Raw genomic sequence first — 26,701 nt, 5'->3', positions numbered from 1 at the left:
TATTTTGCTGAAGGTTGACATGAACCAGGAAATAGATGATATAGGGAGAATGGAAATGGATCGCAATAATAAAGGCAATCAGAGTCACACAAGACATTCATGATGCCTGAACAGAGAAACTTTCAAAATGTTCCTGCCAGAAATGCCATAGGCAATAAACTTTCCAAATTTGTAAATTGTGCCATCAGCTACATGTCCTGAATTTGTTAGGCAAGCCTAATACTTTCACCACAGGATCACATTAAAACCTGATGGATATCAAAAGTAAAAATACCCCCAGATTCAAGGTCCTTTCCTGGTATCTCCTCTCCTTGATTTTGCTACTCCTTCTCAGCCTTGGACCAGGTTTCAACCTTGTATGTCTTGAGACACATTCGCTCTTTCTGGCTTTTGACCTGATAATGACCCTGACCTGACAATTTGCTCCAGTTTGTGCCTCTGCAATCATCATTCCTGCTTAGAAAAACCTAACCATAAACCAGACACCTGAGTTGTAAATCATTAGTCTGCAGTGGCTATTTGTTTCCAGGGCCATCTGCCCAGCTCACTGCCAAATTCATTATGCTTGAGGCATTCACAATTAATGAACAGTCACAGAGACTATAAACAAATCTGAACCCAATTCAACACAATGGGTTAAATCTGAAAAGAAAGAAATGTAAATTGAGCTATCTGCTGTTAAGTGCGTATACATTTTGGGGGACACCCTGTGTATCTATACATACACATATATTTTCTCCTAGGAATGAATGCTGCGTGATTTTGTTCATTAACTTTTCATTTTATAAAAGGGTAAAATCAATAATCTATTTATTCAGCCAACTGAAAGGCAATTTCAAACAATTTCATGTGAGATTGAATTTTTATAGCTTTTTTTCCTCCCACAAATTCTAACAAAAAAATAATATCTTCTCAAGTGCTAGACAAATATAAAATGTCAAATCTTGGCAGCCTTTTAAAGACATGAAATAAAAATCCCTTCTTTATAGCCCTGGCCAAGTGCCTCAGTTGACTGGATCATTGTCCAAAAGGTTGCTGGTTTAATTTCTGGCCAGGGCACAACCTAGGTTGCAGATTTGATCCCTGGTCCCCTGATTGGGGATGTATGGGCTATGACAACTGATCAATGATTTTCTCTTACATTGATGTTTCTCTCTCTTTCTCTCAAAAACATATCCTTGGGTGAGGATTTTTTTAAAAAATCCCCTCTTCACAGGTGAATAATTGTCTTACTAAAAGTAGGGCTTTCTTCAAACCTTGAGGCAGTTTTTAGGGCAGTAGATTATTGACATTCACTAAAGACAGAAATGAGTGAGCTTCTGTTTTTAAACATTCTACTGTACCAACCTGAGGATTCTGACCATTTTAAGTCTTGTTGTATGTCTGTTTTTGGCCACTGACATAGAAACAACAATAAGAATTTTTATTTACTCATATTATCACTGGCTATGTCCAAAGACAACCAAAGAGTTAAACAAATGAAAAATGAGATAATTCAATCAATTATTAGCTGCCCCCAAATAATTTCTGTTCAGAAAAAGTTTTGATCAATAGGTCAAACTCTTCCTTTAAAAAAATAGAATATTTCTGGAAGCCTTTTTATAATAAAAATAATGTCATACCCACTGGCTACTTTCAACTGAGAAATCCAAATTATACATGCTGAAGACTGTCTTTACCATGAAGAGGTTATCTTAATGTAAATTATATCTTTGAAAGAGAATAATATATTCAATTGGCAATTCAGACAATCAAACAGTAAAGAGGTAAATGTTTTAAACCGAGATACATCAGCGTAGCCCTCAAAGATGAACACTTAAATATTTGTTTTTATCTACTATATATAACCTTGTATTTACTTTCCTTCTCTTAATGTTTGAATTAATTTTAATTCCTCTATTGGTCAACTTAGGAAAAGTAAATAATATGCTTAAAAATTTATTTTTATATCTAGTGTAGGCAAGCATTTTTATCTGTTCATTATGTAAATCGGTATTATTATTCCTTCCTTTGAAATCTACTAATCAAAAGAACTCAGTTTTACAGATCATGCACAAAAATAAACGCTGTTTCTCTTTATAGATTTTATTATTTTAGAGTAAAATAAGTACATGCTGTTGTAATAATATTTCCTTCAATCACTTAATAAGCCTAACCGTGACTCAAGCAGTTAATGCCATAGTACAATAAATGAAAAAAACTAATATTCTTATAACATAAAACAGTATTATTTATAGCTCATCAATAGTATATTGTTGCCCAGCAAAACAATAAGCCCAATGAAGAGTTATCTTCATATATATCATTCAATAGCAAATAATGGAAGCTATATTTGATAGGACTGTTAGAAGTTACTAATCACAATTATGGCAAATAGTCCAAAGAATGCATAACCTCATCATCATCTTAATTAACTGCCCTTCTCTTTTGAAAAGTGATTGTTAACTGACCGAAACATAATCCAAATAGAGTGTCCCAGAAAAAAAATCACTTAGGCTCCTTCTTTGGCATTTACATTGCCAATAATGGCCCCGACGGGCCCCGACTTTGTGTCCTCTTTCAGGGGCCTCACAATCTATGCACAGCTTCATTAACAGCAGCCTGAAAACAACCTGGGCTGAGTGTTGTGTGTGGGAGTTATTTTGCCAGGGCCTTTTGAACAGTAGTATCACAATGAAATACTAGGTATTATTTATGAAAGAATGAGCTTTATTTATTTATTTTTTTAACAATGATGTCCTTTCAGAAATTTCTAAATACTTTGTAACTGCATTACCTAACTTGGTGATAAAAGCAGTTTTTAAAGGCTACCTTCTCAAAAAAAGAAATCCACTAGGTATTTGACCCCCAATTTCTATAAATTTTACCTTTTTTTTGTACAGAGTTGCAATTAACATACACATTTCTTTCTAAACAAAAACATGCCACATACTTCGAGTAAATATTAAACTTTAAAACCAATAAACAGAGTTTACTATATTAACATATCTATACAAATATTGATACCTTAAGGGTCAAAGAGTCTGTTAGACTTGCATTATCTTTTCCAAGGGTCTAAGTTCAGGAAGCTATATGCTATTTGAAAGAAATGGTTGCTCAGTGCAAAGTCAAGTCAATCTTCTTTTCTACAACTTATCATTTGATCATGCCTTATTTCATTTTATTTCTTACATTTTACTTGGATCGTGACTTAACTGCATATTTTCTCCCTTCCCTACATGTTACCAATGACCTTTTTTTAAATTTTACTGACAAAAATATAATGTGTTGTTAGCAAATTCTTGGAATATCACATCCTTTCACATATATATATATATATATATATATATATATATATATATATTCATTCCCCAATCCTTTGGTCAACTGTGAAATGACTCTGTTGTCTTGCCAGCTATACACTATAATCCCCCTACAGTCTAATAATTTCCATTTACTCCACTGCTGAACCAGAGCCTCTATTTTCTACAATCTATGTCTTCACTTCATTGGTTTCTACCAGGCACTTGTGGAATTCACCCTCAGTTACATCCTCATAAAATAGATAAGAGTTATATTTTCTGAATCCGTAAGGTCCTTCGTTGTATCTTCATATATGATCCACAATATTTATGATTATATACTTTTAGCCTTAACATTATTTTCCAAGGAACTTTGAAGGAACTTCTACCACTAAATACTGGCATCCTCTTTTGTGGGTTATCTTTTTTTGTGGGTGATTCTTTTTCAAAAATTTTCATAACTATTTTCTTTTCCTTTGGAGTCTGAAAACTTTATCATACTGAGTTTAGAATTGAACTTTAAAAAATCCTTTTTAGATCTAAAATTTAAGACCCTTCTTCAGATCTAGGATGTGGTATTATTTATTTAAGTTCTCCCTTTTATTTTCATTGTTATCTTTTTCTGTATCTCTTATTGGTACAGTTTCATACTTCCACAATAGAACTCTTGAATTTCTATTTTTTTTCTCAAAATTTTCAATTATTTGTGTTTTGGATTAATGTGCAGGAAAGTTTCTTAAACTTTAAATTTCAAAGTATCTAATAAACGTTTAAAACACTGGATACTGTATGTTTAATTTTCAAGAGATGAGTTATTTGATCATTTCTTCTCCATATCATAATGTTTTTTGTTAATACAATGTCTTCTCGTATAACTTTGAGAGTAGAAATTAATATTTTTTTCTCCTGTCTTGCATTATATTTTGTCAAAGGCAAGTTATTTTATTAACTTACACCTTTTTCATCTGCCGGAAGATATTAAGTCCTTTTCATGCTCAAAAATGAAACAAACAGCCTGGCCAGAGTGGCTCAGTGGTTAAACATTGACCTATGAACGAGGAGGTCATAGTTTGATTCCTGGTCAGGGAATATGCCCGGGTGGCGGGCTCAATCAGGGAATATGCCCGGGTGCAGGGTGTGCAGGAGGCAGCTGATCAATGATTCTCTCTCATCATTGATGTTTCTCTCTCTCCCTCTCTGAAATCAATAAAAAATATATATTTTTAAAAAAATGAAAGAAACAAACAAAAATATTATACTGGGTCTCTGTTTGTGTTTTATTCACTGTGATAGAAATAGCTTCGTTTCTCTGGTGCACCTCCTTCCTGACTGGAAACGCTAAAGGGAATTTCCAAGTATACATGGGAGGGACTTGTGGACTGGGAGGTTTGGCTGAACAGGTTCAGAAAACCACCTGACAAATATGTCCCCTGAGGCAGCACTGAGGAGCTCTTTACTCCGATGTGCCAACACCTACCCTGAGATCCCTAGCTCATCCATAGCAGTTGTTTCATTTCTTTAGAGAAACCTCCTGGTTATTTTTCATTTGCCTGTGTTTGTTTTTACATTGATGTTAATGTAAAGGCCCGATTGCATAAAGAAAGAAAATGAATAAAATGGCTGAAGTGCACAGCTTTCCCTCAAAGAGAAGTCCAGTTAATCCTATTATTTTGAGTCCTACCTCTCATTCATTTCTACTCTTTGAATTAATTTTCTGCAAGTCTAGTTCTTCTCTGGAGCTTCTGAGGAAGGTGGGTTCCCTCATACAGCTTTCAGCTATTTTATCTATTAACTCATCCTCATATGATTTTTATTTTAGAAATTTTGTCAACATCATTCTGTGGTACTGAACTCCCTCCTTTCTCTTTATTAATACCGACTTTATATATTCATTATACTGAGGCCTTAAATGGATGAACTTGATCTACTGTCTTTAGAAAACTAACAACACCAGAATAGCCAATGTTTATGTATCACAGTGGGACCATTCAACTGGAACACAAACCAAAATGGCCCACTAACATTTTGTGGACATTATTATTGGAATATGTGAATAGGTATGATGTCCCATAATAGAATTAGCTCCAGAAACTGAGTTGTTCCTCAGATATTATTAATTCATATATTTATCCAACAAATATTTTGAGCATTTATTATGTAACAGACCTTATTTAAAATGTTAGCAATAGAGCAATGGCAAAGAAACAAAAATTATCATATGCCCTTATATTTTTATTCAAATAACATTGTGTTAACATAACTATAAAGAGAATACTGAAATGGGGAAAGAATAAATTAAACACAGTTTATAGTGTGAGTGGAGAAATAGGAATTAATCTCTAAGACAGTTTCTTCCTAATAAAGTCTGTAGGAAAAAATAAATATGGGTTTTTTATATATAAACACACACACACATACATTCAAACACACACATTTGCAAAATCTTAGAATAGCCAGACAAATCCTTCATCTCTAAGAGAAGATCAGACAAGGTAATCCAGGCATCTGAGTTTTTACTTGCACAGAGGAAGTTTTTACTTCCCCATCCTATCGAATAAAAGAGAAACATGGTAATTGGCGTACGACCGCTACCCTTCCCATTGGCTAATCAGCGAGATATGCAAATTAACTGCCAGCCAAGATGGCGGCCGGCAGCCAGGCAGTTTGAAACTAACAGGAGGCTTGCTTGCTTCAGTGACGGAGGACTCCAATGTGTTCCCCACCTGCCTTGCTGGCCTCTGAGCTTGCAGTTTAAGAAACATTGTAACAAATATAGAAGCTAAACAAAACCCCAGAAACCTGCTTTCAGCGAGCCCGGGATCTCAGAGCTGGAGTTATACATTGTTTTGATTATAGAACCCAAACAAGCCAGATACCTGCTTTCAGCAGCAGAGGCCTCAGAGCTGGAGCCAGAGCTAAAGTTGGCCCAGAATAAAAAAGAAAAAGAAAAAAAGGAGCAGTTGGGAGCTTCAGTCCCAGCCTGAAAACAGCCCTCAGTCCCTCACCCAGACTGGCCGGGCACCCCAGTGGGGACCCCCACCCTGAAGGGTGTGTGACCAGCTGCAAACAGCCATCATCCCCTAACCCAGGCTGGCCAGGTACTCCAGTGGGGACCCCCACCCTGATCCAGGACACCCTTCAGGGCAAACCAGCCAGTCCCACCCATGCACCAGGCCTCTATCCTATATAGTAAAAGGGTAATATGCCTCCCAGCACCGGGATCAGTGGAGCCGAGAGGCCTCCCGGCACCAGGATCAGCTTGACAGGGGGCAGCGCCCAAACCCCCTGATTGCCCTGCTGCTCTGTGTGTGACAGGGGGTGGGGCCACAACCTCCCTATCCACCCTGCTCTGTTCGTGACAGGGGAAGGCGCCCCAACCCCCTGATCAGCCCTGCTCTGTGCCTGATAGGGGGGAGCTCCCCAAACCCCTGATCGCCCTGTGGCTCTGTGTGTGACAGGGTGTGGTGCCCCAACACCCCTCCCCCACGGGCGCTGCTCTGTGTGTGATGGGGTAGAGCCATAACCTCCCCATCAGCCCTGCCCTGAGTGTGAGAGTGGCAGTTCCCCAACCACCTGATCAGCCCTGCTCTGTGGATGAAAGAGGGCGGTGCCCCAATGCCCCTCCCCACGGGCCCTGCTCTGTGTGTGATGGAGTAGAGCCATAACCACCCCATCGGCCCTGCCCTGAGTGTGACAGGGTGCGGCGCCCCAACCCCCTGATCAGCCCTGCTCTGTGGGTGATAGAGGGCGGCACCCCAACCCCCCGATCTGCCCTGCCCTGAGTGTGACAGGGGGCGGTGCCCCACTTCCCCTATCGGCCCTACTCTGTGAGTGACAGGGGGGAGCTCCTCAACCCCCTGATGGGCCCTGCTCTGTGTGTGACAGGGGGCAGCGCCCCAACCCCCTGATTGGCCCTGCTCTGTGCATGACAGGGTACAGAGCCCCAACCCCCCTGATGGACCCTGCTCTGTGCGTGACAGGGGGTGGCGCCGCAACCTCCCCATCCACCCTGCCTTGAGTGTGACAGGGGGCAGTGCCCCAACCCCCCAATCGGCTCTACCCTGAGCATGACTGAGGGTGGCATCGCAACCTCCCAATCCGCCCTGCTCTGTGCATGACAGGGGGAGGTGCCCCAACTCCCCAATCGGCCCTGCTCTGAGCCCGACCAGGGGCTGCACCTAGGGATTGGGCCTGCCCTCTGCCACCCGGGAGCAGGCCTAAGCCAGCAGGTTATTATCTCCCGAGGGGTCCCAGACTGCAAGAGGGCACAGGCCAGGCTGAGGGACCTCCCTTACCCCCCGAGTGCACAAATTTTTGTGCACCGGGCCTCTAGTATTAATATAATTCTACATTTTAGAAAGAACATACTTTGCATTAAGACAGCCTTGGGTACATAGTCTGATTCCAACACTTAACCACTGTGTAATATTTGATAAATTTCATATCACCTATAATTCTAATATGTAAAATAAGGTTAATAATAATATGTCCTGCACAGCTTGTTTTGAGATTGTAATAAATAATGCATATAAAGGTTAGTCACATAGTAAATGCATAATAACTGTCATACAATAGAATATTTTGTAGTTATTAGCTATTGTGCTTCATTTTTTTCCTAAAGGATCTGCTATTTTCAACCCTTACATTAGAATTTGAGAACTGTAGTGAATTTTAAACATTCTCATCTTTTTAGAAGAATCTCCACTTTAACATGCCTCTGATTTATTAAAAAGAAATTATTTAACCTCACTATGCTAAATGCTGATCCCTGAGCCTGATACTATTACATTATCATATTTTTCACACAAACCTGAAAGTTTCCTTTATTTGTCTCTTCAGTGAGAGAGAAACAAAAAAAAGCTACAAGCCCCAATGAATTTTCATGAAAACAATATCAAAATGTCATAATTTAGAGAAACAGTTCTCAACTTATCCAAAAAATAGCAACTTGAATCAGTAATGTAATTGAAATCTTATATGCACAGCCCAGGAGATGACACTTCCCCACCTGCTTCATATTCAAGTTCATCAGGAATCAGCAGGGAATAAAGGGGCTCCTCGCACTGGAAGAAGGCTGCAGGAATATAAATCTGAAAAGCAAGCCTTTACAGAAGGAGGAACGTCTGCATCAAAGCAGACAGGCACGGTTAGGTTTGGTTACAACCAAAAAGCTTCTCAGGGGGTTATGTGACTGGTGCTTTTTGGACCAGCTGAAGCTCTGCTTCATAAGGTCTTCATTCCTAGATTTAGTTCGTCAAGCAGATTTGAAATATTGCTGATCCTTAGGACAGAAGGGAAAGGGGACATGGGACTATCTGCTGGCCCTCCCAGTTCCCCCCCTCCCCCCACAGTGACACATGTTGCCAAGAGTCTTATCCATAGGCCATAGCAAGTCACGTGGCCAGGACTAACATCAGTGAGTGGGAAAGTATAATTTTTCCCCAGGGCATAGAAGCAAATATTTGTGAATAATAATATGGTTTACTATACTAGATGCAATAAAAGTACGTTATAGGTAGGTATATTCCAGTTTCGCTCTGTATACTATATTTTCCTCATACGTGGTATATTTTATCCTTAATATGATCCTGTGAAATAAACAGCTATTGTTCTTCCCATTTTAAATGTAAGGAAATTGGTTCAAAAAAACAAAGCAGAATTCTTAAAAGACCCAGAGTTGTCTGAGGCCAGCTAGAGTTCACTGGGTCACACTGAGGTCCCTGTTACTAAACATATTTAAACAGAAGCAGGATGACTATTCTGTGGGAGTGCTGAAGGCTGAGGCCTATGAATTCTGTGAATAACTGGACTGCATAACCTTTAAAATTCCTTTTATCTCTGAGATTCCATGGTTATGTAAGTTGCTCAAGGTCACGCAGCTCGTAAGAGGCTATGGAAGGCAAAATGTCACTGCTGAAGGAATGATCTCATTTACGGGAAGATAAAAAAGAGACGCCAAAGTGATTTAATAATCTAGTGTTCAGGTGCCATTATTGTGAAACTCAAATGTTGAAAAAGTTTTATTACAGACCACTTCTCAGTCAGTATGCAGAAAGAATCTGTTCAGTAGGTGACTGGAATGCTATGGATTATTACCTGTATAATATCACATTTTCCAAATACCCTGGAGATTACTGTACTGATATGTTTATGAACAAAATATAGGCAATAGCATTTCTACCATTCCCCAGAGAGAAACATTTTCTTGAGGTGCATAATAAATAAACAAATGTCCTAATAGAGAGTGAAAAATAAGACATCCTAGGTCATTATTTAAAATGAGACTCTCTTTGAACTGATGAGCTATACTGAAGTCTTACATTCGGAGGATATTTTGGAAGATTTCATAAAGAAACTGTTCACATACCAATGACTATTCTTTCTTACCACATGTTCCCAAGGGGTTTACAACTTTAATAGCTCTACAGCTCTCTGAGTTTAAGATCGTTACTTTGTATAGTGATTTGAATTTTTACCATTTGTCAAATGAAATATATAATAATAAAATAAATACAAGGATTAAACCTTAACTATTAAACTTAGTGTATTTTTAAAAAAATAAATAATATTTAATGATTCACAATTAAAAAGCTATGTCAGTGCAAAAATGCAAAAAGTAATACATATTTGCTTATTTTAAATGCATTTATTCACTTATTGTACATAGTGGAAGCTAGGAATTAAAAACTTTGGCACTAAGTAAATTTGAATTCTGAATACATCTTGAAAATACATAAGATAGCATTCTTATCTTCTGCTATGAATAGAGATTTGGCAACTAATCAGAAGCTCATCCAGGGTAGCTCATCCATGGCTTCTCAAGACATCAATTGGTACGACAGGGTAATCAAATGAAATTTCTTTCAAGCTGGTTATTAGCCAGTTTCTCAGTAAATAACCTTCTTCAAATCTAAATGCCCCCAAACATTTAAAATATATTTGGGGGGAAAAGCACTAACAAAAATCAAAGGATGTACTTGTTTTTCACTCTCATCTAGGTTTGAAGAAGTTTGTTTACTGGTACACTGGCTTTTTGAAAGAATTTCATTTGATTACCCTGTGGTATCAATTAATGTCTTGAGATACCATGGATGAGCTTCCAAAATGATGGGATAAGTAGTTCTGAAAATGTTTCTTCATAAAAGCAATGATATATTGGAAAAAGTTATCTAAAACAACTTTTTCATAATGCTTGAAATTAGCTGAAGCTTGCAAAAATTAGAGCATTTATTCAAATAAAATAACTGTATTTCATGAAGAACAATCAAGTTTATGACATTCAACTAAACTTATGCCTTTCTCTCTTTCCCCAGATATGTGGTAGCTTTGAAAGTGAACAGACACCTTTATCAAAACTGTAAAAATGAGCTTTCTAGTACACCCTAGAGAGGAAGGAACTGGATTAGAATTCACCAAAAAGCCCCATTCCCAGAGAATACAATTTTACATCTAGAAGTTCCATGAAAGGCTTCATCCTGAGGCTTTATTTTTTCTTTTTAAAAAGTATGTTTTTAAAGAGAGGCAGAGATAGAAACTTCACTGAGATAGAACCATCAATCAGCTGCCTCCTGTATGCCTCCTAGTGGGGATAGAGCCTGCAACCCAGGCATGCGCCCTGAGAATCAAACTGATGACCACCTGGTGCAGGGGATACCACTCAACCAACTGAGCCACACCAGCCGGGCTCCCAGGGTTATCTTTACATGAACTGACTCAAAGCTTACTCTCTGCAAATAGTCTATTCTCCAACACTTGTCATAATAATCAAACAAAAATCAATACACTTACACATGGTGTAAAAGACTAGAATAAAGAGAATGTTTATTTTTATCCTATGAATTTCTGCATACTATTTTTACTTTGTGATTATTTGGATATGTTTGATAGAAAATAAAATTCATTAGGAAATTTTGTGTCAAGATTGAAAACTAATGACTTATACAGTAAGCTAGTAGTAAAAACAGAAGCAGAAAAGTATTCATAACTGGAAGAGAGTAAGTTTCAAATTCTTCAATGTTTAGAAAGCTCAATATTAAGCATCATAAGAATTACTATTACTTCACAATTTATTGACATTTTGTTAAATCACTGTAGTAAGCTTTTAACTTGAATTATCGCCCTTAATCCTCACAACATATGTTATAGGAGCTATTATCACTTTCAAATAAAGAAATGAACTCCTTGGAGGAGTTAAATAATTGAAGTTCATACTGTTGGTAAGGGTTAGTGTTATTATTCAAATACTGCTTCTCTGGCTCTAGGGCTTTAACTTTTAAACGCTAAGTCAAATGAAAACATGGCACAGAGAAGTATGCCAAAATTTGGATTCAGAAAATCAAACTCTGAATACCATATTTTCCACATAGACCTTAAATGCCTGACCTTAAATTTCTTCACTTATAAAATCTATACTAATAAAAGAGTAATATGCTAATTAGACCAGGAGACCTTCTGGGAGACCTTCCGGACATCCTTCCAGACAAAGCCATGGTGATGGGGCCAAGGCAGAGGCAGTTAGGGGCTATCACAGGGATTGGGCCTAAACCAGCAGTTGGACATCCCCCAAGGGGTCCCAGATTGGAGAGGGTGCAGGCTGGACGGAGGGACACACCCCCCTCTGCCCATGCACAAATTTTGTGCACCGGGCCACTAATAGTATAATATGAAATTAGGTATGAAAGAATCTACTTCTAAAGGTAACTCTGGCTACCCTAACAGATGGACTCTCAAGAGTTAGTGATTTAACACTCTGAAAATTTATTTCTCACTCCCAAATGTCTAATGAAATGTACCAGAATGTTGGACAGTTCTCCAGATTAGTGACCCAGAGTCAACCCACCCCATGCTTTCATTATCCTCAATTCCTGACTCACAACATAACCCAGGACTTTGTCTTCATTCTAGATAGACAAAACCACAAAGTCAAATGTCTACAGTTCACATGAGGGAAAACAGAAAATGATACCAAGCAGTCAAGTTTCAGTTCAGGGAAGTTAACACTTGAGTGTTTTTGAAAGGTATTTTCCAGTATATCCTGAAAAAATTTCCTATAACCTCATCTTTTCTCTGTTTACATGACTGAATTATAGCTCAGTCAATTTTTATTGCAAATATTTCATGTGTGGATTTTAGGAAACTTTTTTAGCCCCTCAAGTTTATTATGGAAAGAAGGATCCTTTTGAGTCAGGTCAATCTGTTTTTGCCATCCAGATTTAGCTTTTGAGCTTCCTACCTATAAGTTGATATAGATTAGGTAAACCCAGGTTACATCACCCAAAAGAGGACTAGATTATTTTCTTAATATTTGCTGGCATTTTCTAGGTTTAAATAAATTTTTAAATATAGCTCTTAATTCAGCTCAAGTCCAAGGTTTAAATTCCATAGTTACCTGTAAATCTGTATCATGGGGGAGATGAGTCTTTGGGGGGAACTGGCATTTGGGGGGTATTAGAAGTCATTGGTTAAAGGTAGGAGGTCTGCTCAAGGAAAAGGAGAGGGAGAAGTCCACTGAGGTATAATAGAGAGATCAGAAGGATGGGAGAAAAGAAAGAACTAGATACAGAAAGGCAACTGGAGGACAAGGAGAGGGAGGATTTTCTAGAGAAAGAGTCTATTTTGTTAATTTATCATTAGCCTTGAGAAAAGGATCTTTCGGTGAAGGAATTTTTTATTGACACTTTCATTTGGAGGCTTCTGCATACAAATCAAAATTGCTGCCCAATTGGTATTGTGAAATCTTATTCCTTTACTTTTCTAACACACTTCTCAAAGAAAAACATGTGTTCAAGTCAGATGTTCCCCAGAGTAACCACTGGAAGCCCAAATTATTCTTAGTGAAGTTATGCCATTGAGAAATGGAAGTGCAAGAAAGTGTATTGTACTAGTACATGTATGAAGCAGAGTTCTTCCTGGGAGAAGAAAATTATTAGATTTAAATGAACCCAGGAGAACTTTCGTTCTTGTGTCATCTTGTGTCTCAGGTCTCCAATCCTATAGGTGTCCATCTCTGCGCAAAGGCCTGGCCATCTGTGTCCCCGAGCAGGTAGAAAACCAGAAACTCAAGATGGATCAGAGCCATTATCTCAAGACAAAACCTCAAGATGGAAAGAGAATCTTTTGTTTGGTTTTACTGATGACTCACAGCAAAATTTGTCTACATGGACACCGATTCAGGGACAAAAGCAAACTCAATACTCTATGAGACAGCTTGCATTTATAGGGCATATGCCTGTACTCTGCGTTGTGATTCTTCTCATGACAGAGCCTTTTAAACAGCACAACATAAACTCACACATAAGACAGCAAAAAGAAATGAAGAGGAACGCCTGATTCCACCAAGGATGCCCAAACCAATAACAAAATGCTGGTACCAAACTTCAAATTGGTAGCAGTTGATTGATGAAGGAATTCAATGCAAAGAAAGAGGAGCTTAGAGCCAGAGCTGACTTACCACATTGGTGCAGACTGAGTTACTAGCCGCAAGGCAGGAGGAGCTCTGTAGGTACCACACCTGGAGGCTGCTGTTTGTAGCAAATGCAATGCAGAGGGTATCTTGGAACCTCCTGGGGAACCTGTGGAAATTAACAAAGACCACCCAAATGAGGTTATTTACTCAAAGATCATTATAACAAGGGTGTTAGCCACCATCAGTTGCATTTTGCAGAGACTCAAAGGCAAGCAAGGGAATGAGGAATCTTTATAATGAAAAAATAGGGAAGGCTCAGGTATGCTCTCACTTGAGGCTTAAGGCACAAGGGAAGCTAGAGGCAAGCTCACTAGAAATGGAGCATCCTATGTAATTAGTTTGGAGAACATATTTGGCTCTCTCTGGTTGGTGCTGAGTTGGAAGAGGGGACAAAAATTAAGGCAGCTGCCACTTATAGACCATGTCCTGACTACTTGTGTTCAATTGGTACACAGGTTGTAGTTTGGCTTCCTGTACCGGCTGTTACAGACGTTTTAAGTCACAGTTTTGTTTTTCTATATGGTCTGATCAGTGTTCATTTGTATATCCAGACTCTCAACTACAAAACTTCTATAGGAAAACATAAAAGGATATTATATTTTTCCTTGAGTTCAGCAAACATTTCTTAGAGATGACACTAAGTTCACAATATATAAAAGAAAAAAATTTTGATATAATTAAACTTCAAAAACTTATTCTTTTTAAAAATAGTGTTAAAAGAATGAAAATACTAGCCTCTGGATAGAAGAAAATATTTGCAAATTATATACAGGATGATATGAAAAATATAGCAGATTTTTGTTTGTAGGAATGCATCAGGCATAACAAATCCACTTAGATAAACTGGGCTGTTTTTAAAGAAATATTTTCAGTCAACAATCACAGAGATATGATTCAAGTACCCTAGAATGACCCTAAAATTATTTGAAACTATAATTTTAGAGGGTGGCATTTGACAAATTTCAAAGAACCAATCATTCTATCTTGTTTATTGAGAGTAGCCTATTTCATATAAGGATACTTCACAGCCATCACCACGGATCATGGTACAGTAAGGACTCTACCATGTACCTCTAAAGACCCCTCATTAACCAATAATGCAAGCGGTAATAACTATAGATGAGTTTTATTTGGAGGTTAGGATTTATCTCTTTTTGTTCCCTGTCTCAGAACTAGTACACTTAATTATAACCTTCTTGGTTAACCACAGACAAAAACATTAGCACTTTTATTGTTTTATCTATGTGCTTTGGTAGTATTTTGTCACATAATTTATTTTCTGTTTAATTAACAGTTAAAAAGTTATAAAATTAAATTATTAGTTTTCACATTAGGACTCTAAGAAAAAGATTGTAGTTTTATACTGAGACATTAAATAGCTACATCCTTCAACCAATAATAAATTGTTATATCTATGAATATTTAAAATGGCATCATCTTTAAAATAGACATTTTGTTTTTAAGACATCTCATATTTAAACACACTTATTATTAAGAATATGCATAAAAATATTTATTGTTACTATATTACAGTAGCAAAAAAGCAAATGAAAAATAACATATTAAATACCCATCACTAAGTAAATGCGTGAATAAATAAATGCATTATATACACATATCAAGAAATGTTTGCTGACCAAGCCATTTGAAAGAGGGTATTAAGCTCCAACCTCAGTAATGTAATGAACTAGGTTGGCATTGAAAAGATCTCTCTAAAAATTCCTAGAGATGTAGATGATGAATAAAAAAATAATGTATTTTCCTGATATTTAAATATTATAGCTGAAAGTGTGGGAAACAAAGATTTTTCAAGTACCAGAAGTAAAATATAATGAAAACTAGATTGAGCTGATATTTCTGCAGCCACTAGAGAGTTCTGGATTTGGCTATGGTTAGGGGGTTAGATTTTAATACCCACCTTCCCAAGAAATATATGAGGCCTCAAATCCATAGGATACATAGAGTTATAACTTAAATCCCCATGGGGAAAAATGTCAAGGCCACTTGAAGGAATAAACTTCTAGTTACAGAAGAAAACAATAACTTGACAAGCTGACCCAGAGAGTATATAATAAATCTAATGTTTGTCTTTCATCTGAGTAGAAAAAATTATCCAGGGAGAATTAAAACCATACCTCACAGAGTTTAAAGTCCAGTTTAGCTCTACCCATTTAATATAAAAAACAAACGAACAAAAACAAAACAACCCACTTAAAAATGGTATTTTAAAAATGTATCCCAAATAATTGATGCCCTCTGACAAAATCAAATTCAAAATTGTTTTGAAATAACACTTCAATGTGCATATTAGATTCTATGAGCCCTTAATGTGTGTTTAAAAATGAACTCTAAGAATAAAACCTTAAAACATATAAGAAAACAATACACCATGACTAGAAGTCAGAACATGCCACAAACTTAAAGATTAAGATAACCACAAAAGAAAAAGAGAGAGAGCAATAACAGAACAATCTGCATTGGACTATTAAATAAGTGCATGTATAATTATTAGGTAAACGATTTAAAAAAAACAACTCAGAAAACCAAAAAATACTTTAGGCAAAGAATAACAAGTAGATTTGTTTAAAGAACCAAATAGTATATGTAGAATTAAAAGATAAAGACATTGAAATAAAAAATGCACTGCTTATAACTACAGTTGAAAACAAAAACTAATTAGCCTAATGTTACATATACTTTAAAAGACTGAGTAGAGCTGTTGTAGGATTAGGTAACTTGAAGGTTTTACAAACAATAAAAATCATTAAATGATCACAGCAAAAAGTAAAAAAAAAAATCTTTATGATCTTATTTTTGTAAAACAACAGTAATTACAACAAAACAATTGTGTGTGTGAAAGTATTAAAGAATAAATTTTAAATTGTTAACTGAAGGAGGGAATAGGAAATATCTACACTAATAAAAGAGAAACATGGTAATTGGCATACGACCGCTACCCTTTTCATTGGCTAATCAGCGAGATATGCAAATTAACTGTCAGCCAAGATGGCGGCAGGCAGACAGGCAGCTTGAAACTAACATGAGGCTTGGTTGCCTCAGTGACGGAGGAAACCAACGTTCCCTGCCTGCAGCTACAGGCCTCTGAGCAGGCAGTTTAAGACACTCTGTAACAAATACCACTGGGCTTAAGCCAGCAGGATGGCAACATTGTAAGCAAAGGCCAGAAACCTAAGAGCTGGAGCCTCAAAGCTAAAGCTGGCCCAGAATAAAAAAAAGAAAAAAAGAAAAAAAGAAAAAAAGAAAAAAAGGAGCGGTTGGGAGCTTCAGTCACCCCCAGCCTGAAAACAGCCCTCAGCCCCTCTCCCAGACTGGCCAGGCATCCCAGTGGGGACCCCCACCCTGAAGGGTGTGTGACCAGCTGCAAACAGCCCTCAGCCCCTCACCCAGACTGGCCAGGCACCCCAGTGGGGACCCCTACCCTGAGGGTGTGTGACCAGCTGCAAACAGCCATCATCCCCTCACCCAGGCTGGCCAGGCACCCCAGTGGGGACCCCCACCCTGATCCAGGACACCCTTCAGGGAAAACCAGCCGGCCCCCACCCATGTACCAGGCCTCTATCCTATATAGTAAAAGGGTAATATGCCTCCCAGCACTGGGATCAGCGGAGCCATGAGGCCTCCCAGCACCTGGATCAGCATGACAGGGGGTCAGCGCCCAAACCCCCTGATCGCCCTGTGGCTCTGTGTGTGACAGGGGGCGAGGCCACAACCCCCTGATCAGCCCTGCTCTGTGCCTGGTAGGGGAGAGCTCCCCAACCCCCCCCCCCACGGGCCCTGCTCTGTGTGTGACGGGGTAGAGGCATAACCTCCCCATCGGCCCTGCCCTGAGTGTGAGAGTGGCGGTGCCCCAACCCCCTGATCGGCCCTGCTCTGTGGGTGATAGAGGGCGGTGCCACACCCCTTGATTGGCCCTGCTCTGTGCGTGACAGGGTACAGAGCCCCAACCCCCCTGATGGGCCCTGCTCTGTGAGTGACAGGGGGCAGCGGCCCAACCCCCTGATGGGCCCTGCTCTGTGCGTGACAGGGGGTGGCGCCGCAACCTCCCCATCGACCCTGCCTTGAGTGTGACAGGGGATGGTGCCCCAACCCCCCAATCGGCCCTACCCTGATCGTGACTGAGGGTGGCATCACAACCTCCCAATCTCCCTGCTCTGTGCATGACAGGGGGCGGCACCCCAACTCCCCAATCGGCCCTGCTCTGAGCCCGACCAGGGGCTGCACCTAGGGATTGGGCCTGCCCTCTGCCACCCGGGAGCAGGCCTAAGCCAGCAGGGCGTTATCTCTCGAGGGGTCCCAGACTGCGAGAGGGCACAGGCTGGTCTGAGGGACCCCCCTTCCCCCTGAGTGCACAAATTTTTGTGCACCGGGCCTCTAGTATCAAAATAAAATAGCTGAGATTAAATACTTTATGTAAAGAGATACATATAACAATATAACAATTTTTTTAATGAAAGTTATCTCAGGGTAATTTCAAAAGGTGTGTATGCTCCTTCTTCAAACTATATAGACTGTTAGGAGATTTTGCACTGAGCACAAATCATTTGGTATAACTTTTAAAAAGGCTATTTAATTACGAAAGCACTAATTTCCCCACATGATTACTCCATCGCTGCTATGCACCAAGGCCTTAAAATTTTAATGAAAGGAGAAAAAATTATTTCTCTATGTGTGTGTGTGTGTTCATGTGTGTGTGTTCATGTGTGTGTGTGCATGTGTGTGTGTGTCTGTGTGCTCATAGTAGCTTCTACGTTGCAGAAATCTAACAGCCTTTGCTCTGGTGTCTCAGTGTCTTTTCATATCTCTTTCACCTGTGCCTGTAGCTGGCTCTGACTCTGCACATCACCCTCCATCATGCACTAGATTAAAAAATCATCAGCTGTAACTGTTGGAATCATCATTTCTACAGATCATTTATAGACACAGTTTTACCAAAAACATATTTTCTTCAATGACTAAAGTATTTTCAGCTACAGAGCACCAGAAAAATTAATCTTCACACAGGCAATCAATATTAGTTATCAAGTGAATGAGGGCTCTTGTTCATCAGACCTTTACAAAGCTTAAAATTTATTCTTGGCCTTTTCATATAAGATTAATTGCCCATAGTATAAATTTCTTACAATATAAATTGCACATAAATACTTGAATAAGAGTTACATAACTTTTTAGGCTTTGTCATATAACTCCCTTTTGATAAATAATGTTATTATGAAAATTTTACATCCAACTTGAGAGAGTTGATATCTGGAGAGCCATGTTAAGAGAAATTAAGTGAATTACCAAATAGTACTCTTCAAAGAAATGTGAAGGAATGAAGAGTAACAACATAGGTTATGTTGAGTTATAAATATCAAAATAGTCAAAATAAATATCAACTATATAAAACTACAATGATAACAACTTGGGGGTTTTAAGTATATTTAGTTTTTTTATTAATGGCTTAGGGGAGAAAAGGGTTAAAAATGTTAAAGTGTTATAAAGCCTTGTAACCTTATGGGTTTGCACTGGTCTTAGCCCAACAAAATCCAAGGCTCCCAGTCATTTTTTTCTATTTTATCTCAAATTCCTCCCAACATTGCCAATCCTATGGACATGAAACTCTGGTTATGACCTTTAGGAAAAATTTCCCAGCTGTTCATCTAGGTTTCTTATTACATCACCCTGTCAATCTAAACTAGTTTATATTCTATATTTTTTAAAGATCAATAGTTAATATACATTGTCCATTATTAAATGCCAATACCTCCACCATCTTCAGATACTATAGGAAATGCTTCTTGTCATTTTTTTTCTATCCTTCACATATTCATTTGCAACCTGGCACAGAGCATCAGTCAATAAATATTTGTTGAATGAATGAATGATGAATAAATCTGAACTGATGTTAATACATTAGCAATAGCACATTGAAAAACAAAAAGAAAACTGTTTTGAGAAAAAAATATATTTGTTGATACCTGAATTTAAATCGAATAGAGTAATTCTATTTTATTTCTATATGCATATTTGGAAGAGCAAAATCATTAACTGAGTTGTACTTTTGTTTAGAGAAACTGTACAAGATATCATCAGCCAATTTGTGTAGTGGTTATCATGGCTGCTGATTATTTAAAGTTAGCCAATGTAGGTTCATTAAGCTGCCTTGGATATATTATCTTCAATTTAGAAAGAAATATAATATGCTGAACATAATCTAAATTATTGTGGACTTCAGAATTTCAATTTGAAATTTTCAGGCTTGGAATTTGGAATTTTGGCTTCTGTGGAACACAACTTTAAGAAGGTACTCTTTAAGAGCTCTCAGATTTAGACTGTAGAAATCTATACACTATACAGCGAATCATCAAAGTGAACAAATTTAATGTCCCCACTTCTATTAAAGAGCAGATTAAAACCAACTCTAACAAATCAATGCATTTAGTTCTAGGTAAAGCCAACTACTAGATTCAATGATATTATAGGAATCAGAGTCATTGATTCTAAACTGACTTTTTAATAGCACCAACTATAAAACTCATACAGTATGTCTATGCTTCTAATTGTTCCTTCTTACCTGTGATTATCGGCAGGATTGAGACTAACACAGAATATGGAGAGTGCTCTTTATTTCACTCATATAAGCAACACTTGAACCAAACATCATGATAACGAGCATATTATATATGCGATTTTGAAGCATTTAACTTCACATAACTTGAGTGTTAGATGTAAAGTGGGAACGAAAACAACTCTCTCATCTCTAAGTTTGTGAATTACAGCTCATGTCAGAGCTCAGAAAAATGTACTTACTCTTTCTGATATTCTGGGGAAATGATCTACCCTGTGGCAGGGACCAAGATTTTAAATTTCATGAGCTGTATAAAAGGCAAATCTTTAAAAAATAAATTTACTCCATATAGCAATTTCTGCATGTCACAGTCAGGGCCTAGCTTCCTCTTGACTTACATCTATAAAACATGCAGAGCAATATATTATATAAGATAGTGGTTTCCAAATATTCCGTATAGAACATATTTGTTCTGCCAGAATGTATTTCCTTTGAATGGTACCAATTTTAGCCAGAAGAGTGAAACATGCCCTTGAACTGGCTGAAGGGGAAGCCATATAATGTACCAACGAGTAAGAGAAGAGCAGCACTCAATCATCTTTCCTGCTGCAGGATGTTTTTGCCAGGTTTGCATACAGCCAAGGCTCTTTTCTTCTCACAGGATATACTGACCAACCTCAGATCTTAGACTGGAAAGAGAAGGGGTCTACTGGGAGCACAGGAAGTTCTGAGGTCATATTATTTTAAAATATGTCATCAGACAGATATTGTTATAGTAAGTTTTTCTATAGTATCTGAAATTATCATCAAAATAATACAGTTAAGCCTGGCTGGGGTTGCTCAGTGGTTGAGTTTTTGACCCATGAATCAGGAAGTCACAGATAGATTCCAGTCAGGACACGTGCCCTGGTTTTGGGCTAGATCCCCAGTAGGAGGCATGCAGGAGGCAGCTGATCAATGATTCTCATCACTGATGTCTCTCTCTCTCTCTCCTTTCCCTTCCTCTCTCTCTAAAAATCAATAAAAACATATTTTTAAAAATAATTTTAAATACGTTGAGTTTTTTTGGTGCATATCCCTCTTAAACCAGCTTAAGTAAATAATTTAAGAATGCTAATATATCTTAGAAAACTCAAGAAGACAAATGGGATTGAGCCTTAGCAACAAGCTAGAAAGTGGAGCTCACAACATCATCATGACTATTTTGCTATCTTCTATGTACTTAACTCTATTTTTTTTTTAGCTTCTCATCCATTCCCTCCCACCCCTCACTCAGTTCAGCTATTGTTATTCTAAAAAAAATACAACTCCTTGTGCAGACAACTTTGACTTTGAAGCCTAAACAGGACTCATGATCTAAACTGTGTTATTCACTCCCTGAATCACAAATTTGAAAGCTGGGACTAAGATGAGAGATCAATATATTTTAGGATTGCCAGGTATCCTATATAATAAAGAGGTAATATGCAAATTGACCATCACTCCAACACACAAGATGGCCGCCCCCATGTGGACACAAGATGGCCAGCAGGAGAGGGCAGTTGGGGGTGACCAGGCTGGCAAGGGAGGGCAGTAGGGGGTGACCAGGCTGGCAGGGGAGGGCAGTTAGGGGTGACAGGGCCAGTAGGGGAGGGCAGTTAGGGGCAATCAGGCTGGCAGGGGAGTGGTTAGGGGGCAATCAAGCAGGCAGGCAGGCGAGCGGTTGGGAGCCAGCAGTCCTGGATTGTGAGAGGGATGTCCAACTGCCCATTTAGGCCCACTGGGATTGGGCCTAAAGGGGCAGTCAGACATCTCTCGAGGGGTCCCAGTTTGGAGAGGGTGCAGGCTGGGTTGAGAGCCACACACCCCCATGCATGAATTTCGTGCACCAGGCCTCTAGTAACAAATAAAAATACAAGTTTTCCAGTCACATTTTCAATTTCAGGTGAACAGTGAATAATTTTTAGTAGAATTCTGTTCCTGAAACCTACATAATTTTATTAACCAATGTCACTCCAATAAATTCAATTAAAATGTATTGACAAGTATATATTATTTATCTGAAATTCAAAAGTAACTGTGTGTCCTATATTTTATCTGGAACCCTTGTGTCTCCTCATGAGCTTGGAACATGTAAAATTTAGGAGACTGTCAGCTGTTAATGACCATTCTATACAAAAGACAATCTGGCCATCATCTTACATTACTTTGAAGAATTTAAGGTGGTAACTACGGTCTTCCTCTTTAAACCTCCACATTTCTTTATAAAAAGTCAATTTAACATAAAAAATGTGCTCAAAATAGTAAACAGCTGTTTTAACTTTGGTGACCTACATATTTAAGTTTTTAAAGAAGCAGAAAACATATACCTTCACATCCCTAATTGCTGTGGCTACCTCTTCTTTCCAGCTCTACCAGGGATGAATAAAACCACAGAAATCACTTGGAAAAAATCCTAAAGAACTTTGAAGAAATATTTCCAAAGCTTATCTCCTTACTGGAGGTCAGAAAATCAGAATAACAATATTTATGAAAGGTCAGCTATATTAGCCTACCTGGATAAATGAAAAAGAAAATTAATATAAGCTGAATATTTATTGTAAGATTTTAATATGGAAGTTTAACTGGCTTTGGAAATAAATGTTAATTATAATGTGTAATTGGTCTCACTACCAGTTTGCGTTATTGGCCTTTTCCTGGATGCCTTTCATAAGAACCCAGTAAATATACATTAGCTAAAAGCAAATATCCTAGGATTATCCAATGTTCACAAAAGACAAATTAAAGGGTAAAATAATTTCTACAGGCTTTTGCTCAGCAATTTCCAGGTTTATTAATTTAAAGTATAACTGAGATACTCCATTTAAGCATACCCAGTATTACCAACTAGAAAATTATTGCTTATATATCAAATATGAGTATTATATTTAATATAATTTTTACTTAATTAATAACTTGAAAAAATTTAAATGTACAAAGCATTTGCCTATAATTTTTTAATTTGTAGAGCCCAGGGCATAATATTATTGCTTTAAGAAAATTCTTCAAGAAAGATACTATTGCCCGGCCAGCATGGTTCAGTGGTTGAGTGTTGACCTATGAACCAGGAGGTCATGGTTGGATTCCAGGTCAGAGCACATGCCTGGGTTGCAGGCTTGATCCCCAGTGTGGGTCATGCAAGAGACAGCCAATTAATGATTCTTTCTCATCACTGATTTTTTTTCTCTTTCTCTCCCTCTCCTTTCCTCTCTGAAATTAATAAAATATATTTTTTAAAGAAAGATACTATTTAAGTAAGCACAGAATTTAAAAGAAATTTTGAGACATTCTAAACATTTACATAACTAATGTGATTGAAAAAATGTTGCATTTTCCTAAGCAAGAATAACCTGCAAAATACTAGATTGATTAAATCTTTCTTGTTGCCTCCAAAAAACAATTATGTAGAATAAAAGTTTAACTTTGAAAATATTGAAAACATAAGATTTTTCAGTGACTGAACAGTTAGTTAACCTCATTGATTTAAGCACCTTTCTGGTGAAACAGGATTCTAAGCAAAGTACTTAGAATATAAAAAGCAAGAACCATGGATTTAGGTTCATAGTGCCTGGAAAAATAATTTTTTTTGAGTGATGCCCTTGTCAAACAAGTAACTTTAAGCAAGTAATCTATGTCCTCAGTTTCTTCGTCTGTTTTATGGGTTGACAACACACAGCAAATTAACTGGTAGATTATGAGGTTCATATAAATGATCAGTAATAATGTCATTCAGATCCTCATATTTCTCTCATATGCTTCAGCATGTGGCAGTCTGCATTCTGGCCCTGCTCTCTGAACTCCATTTCTCTACTCTCCTGGGCTCACAGCTTGACTCCAGTTCACAACCTTCACTGCATGGGAACATTGTCAGAAGTGACAACCACCACTCCCAGGCTTGGCCTTTCAAAACCTGCAAGATCACCTGCGATGTCTTCCCCTCTTCTTTACGCATCAAATTCAGAGAACTCAGGGGAGAACTCCAGACAATAGGGATTGTAGAGCCACTAGAAGGAGCACCCACTCCTGAGTGGCTGCATGAAGGTGAGCCCTCTACCAACCAGCATTCTAGTAATAAAATTACATTGTGTCCAGTGACTGAAATGTGGAGGTTATAGCAATGGTTGGTCCATATGACTAATGCAGGGAAAAATAATATTCCACCGATCCAACTGTTTTCCAGTAAATGTGTGTACGAGACTCCATTACCATAAATGGAAAGATGATTACAAACATAGACTCAACTATTATAGTATCATTAATACCATTGCCATTCACTTCTTATATAATAGTGTGATATAACAGAATAGTAAAAGCTAACATTTATTTAATATCCATTATATGCCAGTCACTACATCAAGGATAGTATGTGGTTGATCTCAGTTAATACATCAAACCTATGAGGCAGGCATCATCATAATCTCTACTTTACTGATGAAAAATTAAGGCTCAGGGAGGTTGAATAACTTGCCATATTAACCCAACTAGTAAGCAGCTGAAAGACTGTGAACCATGTCTAACAACCACACCCATAGAATTAACTATTTCACTAAATTAGAACATACAGAAGAGAAGATAGCCAGGACACCAGGAACCCTAACCAGCCCCAACACTACCAAGTACTGTGTGATCCTGGGTAAATGCTTTCACCCATCTGCATTTTTTACTTCTATGGTTCCTTCTAGTGATAATATTTTTTTTTTTGTAATTCCTTTCCAAGATTAAAAAATTTTAAACTGCTCAGAGATTGACCACTTTCTAAATCACCTGTGTCCATGCTTATGTGCCCATCTTCCCAAAAGAAGATACCTGTATTTTATGAAATTCTAACCTTGTGACAACAGATGAAAATGTAAAGCAGCTGTTAATCTGTTCTGGGAAATTTCCTATGTAAATTTTTTTATTGTTTTTGGTGAAAGTAATATACATTTTGGTGTTTTGTGTGAAGGTGCAGACATGTTTATAAAAAGTTGAAGCAAAGCATGATTGATTCTATGGAATGTGTTGACTGCCCTGTTCATATTTTGCAAAATGTTGTTCAAATAGTATCTGATGTCCTTCCTATTGGCACTGAAGTCATTATCATGAAATTGTTCTCTTCTTTCAGTAATAATACGCTTTGCACCGAGCAATTAAAGTATTTTCATAATTTCTATCAGTATTTTTCATTCTCTTACATTTGAAAACCCTTTCATTCTATTTAACAAATGCAACTGAGATATCTAAGTTTACTTGAAGCGCTAAAATTATATTTCACTTCTGAAGATTCAAAAATTCTTTTTAATAATCTACTAAGTGGGGCCTACTTATTTCTTGTTAATAGTTTCCAAAAATTTCTTTAGTAGAATTATGCAACTTGAGAGAAGTGGCATGAGTGTTATTAAAGTATTTTGTTGCTTCAAGAATTTTGCTGAATATTAAAGAAAGAACTGATAAACCTGCATATACCTTCAAGTGTCAAAGCTTTATTTTAAAAGGGACAGCATCGCTGATTAACAGAAAAAGAAATTCCAATTTTAAGTGGATAATTATTATGTCACAGAAGATGGTATTATGTGCTTCAACAAATAAAATTTATAGAGCAATTCTCAGAGTTGTTAACTTTATGGCAGTACATGTTCAGTATATTGGCTCATAATCTAATGATGAGTATGTTTTCTCATTTAAAAATAATCACTGGACAAAAGAATGAAATAACTTCATTGTGACCACTTTAGAAGCTCTGTTATGATGTAAATTGCATGTATAATATAACTACATGGAATTTTATCAGCAAGTTTTGCAAAACAAGAAATTGTTAAGGAGAAACAAATCATTCAAGAAATATAATTTTTTAAAATGCAAGTTGGAGACATAATTTATTTCATATTATCATTTTTAGCATTAGTGTGGCTCATGCAATGTTTTTATTTTATCTTAATAGACATATGCGTCGCCAATTTGGAATAATTCAAATTTAACAGGGCAGCCTGCATCCCATCCCACCCCTTAAACCTGGCAACGCTCTGTATTAGATTGCCTTTTAATGTCAAATAAAGCAACTGAGCCACTCTGAGTGGGTATTACGAGTGGGTATTATGCCTTTGAATAAAAGTCTGTTTTTAATGTAAGAATCAAGAAGAACGAATAAAGAAAAGGCTTATCTCTGCTGGATGGGGAATCAGGGGTGTGGCAAAATCAGAGACTTTCTTCAGTAAATAACTTGATTTTGAGAGGATGCTTTGAGATAGAGTTTAACCTTGACAATAATTTCCCCTCAGAGAACAAGTCAAACAATGAGGTTCTCAAGTAAAAAAAGTTTTACCAAAAAGAAATTATAATTGTGAGAAAAGCACTATGAGCACTTCCCACTTATAAAATGCTAATATGCTC

The sequence above is a fragment of the Myotis myotis genome, unplaced genomic scaffold (assembly GCF_014108235.1).
Source record: "Myotis myotis isolate mMyoMyo1 unplaced genomic scaffold, mMyoMyo1.p scaffold_m19_p_15, whole genome shotgun sequence".
Lineage (NCBI taxonomy): Eukaryota > Metazoa > Chordata > Mammalia > Chiroptera > Vespertilionidae > Myotis > Myotis myotis.
The sequence above is the reverse complement of the archived record's forward strand: the minus strand, read 5'-3'. Positions refer to the sequence as shown.